The 5044-nt window shown below is 60.5% G+C and overlaps 1 non-coding gene across 1 annotated transcript; it reads right to left on the reverse strand.

Annotated features, from left to right (window-relative positions):
- Positions 1-4106: 4106 nt before the first annotated feature.
- On the reverse strand, positions 4107-4297 carry LOC134473379 (U2 spliceosomal RNA). Its single transcript, XR_010043631.1, has one exon. It is a non-coding gene; the product is annotated as a U2 spliceosomal RNA (small nuclear RNA).
- Between the last annotated feature and the right edge of the window lie 747 nt (positions 4298-5044).

Below are 5044 nucleotides of genomic sequence, written 5' to 3' on the forward strand. Positions count from 1 at the left end.
ACCCCCACCCCAGCCCCAGCCCCAGCCCCAGCCCCAGCCCCAGCCCCAAGATTCGCTCTCTTCCTGCCTGGGACCAAAGCGGGCCTTCTCTCTTCCCTCAGTCTCACGCGGGTTCTTGAGTATCTGCCCCGAACGCTTTGATGTGTGTGGAAGCGGTCCGGTTTCAGGCCAAGTCTGAGTTCAGGTGTCTCCGCTGCAACTGCTAAGGAGTGTGGAGGACCACCTGGAGGACTCTCCTCGAACAAAGAAGAACACTTATCTCCAGGTGGGCTAAAGCAGGCCAGGCCCTGTCTCCACGGGCTGATAAGGACAGAGCCCACCGAGCCATTACCTTTTTGCCTTCCATGGGCTCTAAGCCATGTAAATGGGGCTGGCCGAGGAGGTGCTGACGCGTGATCTTTGAAGCTCGGTGGCGGTCCCTGTTCCCCTGCCCCGTGACCCCCCAATCCAAACGTGGTTGAGCCGGGCGGGAAGCAGAGCCACCGCTCCAGGGCCGTCAACTGGGTTCCAGCCTCGAGGTGAGAGGCTACGGCTTCCCCGGGCATGAAGCTCTACACTACAGGTCAGAGCTGAAGCATCGCCCTCCGAACATGAAATGCTGCCTCAGTTGCCTTACGCAGATGGGTCTTTCTGCACGTTGGAGGGGTGGTTGCAGGTCTCGTGCGTGGCCCAGCTCACAGTACTCACGGCATTCCCGCCATTGTCGCAGTGGTTCATCCTCTAGCCACTGCCTTCTTCACGAATTAATAAAATCCGGGTTAGGCCCTGGGTCGAGGCCTTTGTTCCCGATGACCCTTCACCCTGGCCGGACTTAGGACCCCTCGGCGCGCCCGCACAGCCACCCCTCCCCGCCCCCGCCCCCGCCCCCAAGTATAAATGTGTCTCGGTGTCTTTAATTCTTGCCATGGGTTGCACCGGAAGTTGGTAGATCGGAAATCAACCTGCTAGAATTCCGATAACGTTTCCATGAGGTTACAAACATCAACTCCCCGCACGCTTGACGAAGAGCCCGGGGAAGGGATGTCTGCAAAGAAGGGTGTTTGTGGAAGCAGACATCAGACAGGAATCAGGTGGAGAGCTCTGAAATTCAGTCTCGGCCCTGCCCTACTGGGCCCCCCCACCAAGCCCCGACCCCATTGCTGCAATGTTAGGTGGGGCTGGGGCATCAGGTTAGGCCTCTGAGCCTCAGAGTCATCACCTGGTTGTTTGTTGGTTTGTGTGGTGTGGGTTCGTTGGTTGTTTCCTTTGCTGTTTTCTCAGTATTAGGATCGAACGCAGGGGCTCAGGCGTGCTCTCAAGCACTCTGCCACCGAGCTGCATTCCCAGCCCGTGTGCGCCTGTCCCCGTGGACGGGACGAGCTCTGCTAGCTCCGCCGTGGACACAGCCGAGCTCACTTTCCTTGACTGCGGCGGCAGGCCTTGGTAGACTTGGTTTCATGGGCCCGCCATTGGCTCTGGACTTTGGGGGGCCAGCAAAGAGAGTTCTCAGAGCTAGGTGCTGGAAGGTCTCCTTCGCTGGAAGGAGGTGGGGCTTCGGGAGTTATGAGAGAGTGGGGTGGGGTGGAGTGGGGTGGGGCGGGGCGGGGTGGAGCGCTCGGTGTGGGGGGGGGGGCGGGAGAGAGCTGGTGCAGGGCTGAAACTCCGCCAGACTGAGAGAGGGTGGCGGCGGCATTATCCTTCCCAGGTCTGGTCCTCGAGAATAAACACACACACACACACACACACACACACACACACACACACACACACCCGGCGACCTGTTATGGCAGGTGCGCTCGAGTACCCACAAGGGGCCAGTTCGGCAATGTGGGTCCCTCCCTTCTCTACAAAGGCCCAGCTGTAGGCCACGAGCCGCTTTCCTGAAAGCATAGAGTTCTCTGCTGGAATAGGCAGCGGCCCCAAAGACCCTGTGACTGAAACACCCACTGCAGAGGAAATAACATTGTCAAGAACCAATAGCGGGAGCCCCACAGGCACGTCCCGCATCCTAGCGCAGGGAAGGCCATGGGCGGGCGGGCGAGAGGACCGCTGGGGCTTGGAGGCCTGCTTCGGCTAATAGTGAGTGTGAGTCCCCGTCAGGAGGAGGAGGAGGAGGAGGAGGAGGAGGAGGAGGAGGAGGAGGAGGAGGAGGAGGAAGAGGAGGAGGAGGAGGAGGAGGAGGAGGAGGACGACGGCGACGACGACGACGACGACGACGACGACGACGATGGCGGCGACGCCAGGAAGGAACAAGAAACATCAACAGACGGGGTCACAGCATGTGGAAGAGCTTCTGCACAGTAGAAGAGGCGACCAACCGTGAAGAAACTGTCCACGCCATGGGAACACGTTTCCTCCCAATATCCTTCAGGCAGATATCCAGAACAGCGCAGGGGTTCCTTTTAGAGTTCCAGGGCCCAAACTGCAACCTCAAGCCCACTCGTTTCGTTTATCGCCAAGTGGTAACCCTGCCACGTGACTCGAGTGCGGAGGATTCAGTTGAGGAAAACCAACTCAGACGCGAGTGAACATCTTTGGTCTTCAAAGGAAGCCACCACCATATCTCCCTCATACACACACGCACAGGCACACTCGCACGCGCGTGCACGCACACACACACTCACACACACACACACACACACACACACACACACACACACACACACACGATCGGTCTGGCCACCAGCGTGGAAGTATGCATATATCAAGAACTCAAAACATGAGGACTCCCCGCAACAGTAGAAAAGACCCGATCGAAACATGGGGATCCTGAAAATAGTAAGATAGGCACGTGAAGGAGGAGGACAAATGCTGGATCCCTGAAAACGTGTTCAGCAGCTCTGGCCGGCAGAGCAAGAGCAATGAAAAGAGTACCGAGTCCACCTCCCTCCAGAAGGGAGGGCTCCCATCCGGCAATCAAAGCACAGCCAGCCAAGGGCGGAGGGTGAGTCTGCAGGGAGAAGTCTGCGGTTCTTCGTGGGTGGGCGGGAAGAAGCTCGAGTGGTAGGGGCACTACGTAGGGAAATCAGTGTGGGGAGGCCTGGAAAGACCAGGGGCAGAAATTCCGCTCCACCCCAGCTATCTGCTTTCTAGGCTCCTTGCCGAAGGAGCCAAGGACATCTCACGTCACAGGGCCTCCTTTCTCGGGAGGAGCACCTGCCCTTGGCGCTCGGGCGCGCCCCGGGTCTCTCCCTCTGATACAACCTGTCTGTCCCCTCTCTTTCCCCCAAAGAGACAGCACCAGCACGGTACAGTGATACACGTGTACCCGTGTTCACGGCAGCACGATTGGCAAGAGCCGAGTCACGGAAAGAGGCCGCGTGTGCACTGGCCGACGACTGACTGGGTGAGGCAAACGTGGTATGTGTGTGTGCACGATGGCGCCACTACGTTGCCACGCAGGATCAACTCGAGGAGCCATCAGCAGGGGAAACCCGGGGATGCACGCTGCACCATAACAGCGGCAAGTGCGATCCATCCATCCATCCGACACGCAAGCCCAAAGAGCGCGTGGTTCGTCCGATAGTTGAAATGGAAAACTACAAACCAAAAGAGTTTTTGGAAAGACAGGGCATGCAAAACAGGGCAGGGAGCGAGGTCTTGTGCAAAAGTCAAGGAAGGAGACAGGAGACTGCTAGATTGAGGCAGAGAGGTTCGCGAAGGGCCACGCAGAAAGCGGAAGACGCGTGCTGAGGATGGCTTTGGCTTTTGGAACCGTGCTGTCTCCCGTGCGGTGATGTGGTTTTCCACAGAGACACGCAGCCCCGCACGTCCCGGAGAGGAGAGAAGCAGGCGTGAAAGCAGCAAAAGCACAGGCTAGAAAGCATGGCGAGCGTGCAAGGCGCCGCCCCTGCCCGTGAGGATAAGCGTGCAAGGAGAAAGCAGAGCAAGAGAGAAGCAGAGAAACAGAATAGGCCAAGGCAGACCAGGCACCAGGCGGGCGTGAAGCAGGGCCAAAGAGACAGCCAGCGCGCGACTCAACAGCAACGAGCCAGCTACCAGGCAAGGGCTGGTGAAGCAATGCTGCGCTGATGGCTGCTGATGGCGGTGACAGCAGAGCCGACCCTCGCATACAAAGGCGAGCGGACACAAGGGCTTCCTTTTGCACAGGCGGTCGTTTCCCCGGGGAGGGGTGCACCGTTCCTGGAGGTACTGCAATACCAGGTCGATGCGTGGAGTGGACGGAGCAAGCTCCTATTCCATCTCCCAGCTCCAAAAATCCATTTAATATATTGTCCTCGGATAGAGGACGTATCAGATATTAAACTGATAAGAACAGATACTACACTTGATCTTAGCCAAAAGGCCGAGAAGCGATGCCGCCCGGCTCCCCCGCACTTCTTGCCGTCCTCCCGCGCTCCACATTTCACGCCCGGTGACAAAAACAACCCTCACTCCGCCTCTCTCGGCCTCTTGCTCCTGCACACCCATGCGCACACCGTCCTACTCGTCCTACTCGGGTGCACGCTTCTCATTTCACGCAGTTTTCCGGGCCAGCTTCTCGCCCCTCTTACGCCCTCCCGGCGTCCCCGGCACTCGGTCCCGCCGCTCATCTGCATGACCCGCCCTTCCTTCCCCGAGGAGGCGTGGCTGCGCCCGCCGACCCCGCCCTCCCGACCGGCTCTGCGCCTGACCGGCGGGGGGCGGGGCGCTGGGAGCCGCTTCCTGCTTGCTGTCCCCGCCCAGTCAGGACAGCCGACCAGACGCCGCGAGACGGGAGGAGGCGGGACGTGGCGGGGGGCGGGGGCGGGCAGGGGGGCCCCGGAGGCGTGCAGAGGGCTCGCCGCGGGAGGGGACGACGTGGGGGGGAGGCTGCAGGGGGGGGGCGTGGCCAGGCGGCGCCAGCGTGCGGGCCTTCCCGCAGAGAAAGCGGGTGGCGAGACACGTGGCGCCACTAGCGCCGCCAACTGTGTGCTCATCCCGGGCCTCCTTCGTTCCTGGGCCCGGCTGGGGAGCGGGTGAACCGAGCGAGGACGGTCCTCCCCTCCCCGCTCGCGGTGCGCTGACTGACTCAGAGGAGAGAGCCCCTGGGGGTGGGGGTGGGGGTGGGGGTGGGGGTGGGGGG

The sequence above is a fragment of the Cavia porcellus genome, unplaced genomic scaffold (assembly GCF_034190915.1).
Source record: "Cavia porcellus strain 051 isolate PalLab524CR breed Dunkin Hartley unplaced genomic scaffold, mCavPor4.1 scaffold_26, whole genome shotgun sequence".
Taxonomy (NCBI): Eukaryota; Metazoa; Chordata; class Mammalia; order Rodentia; family Caviidae; genus Cavia; species Cavia porcellus.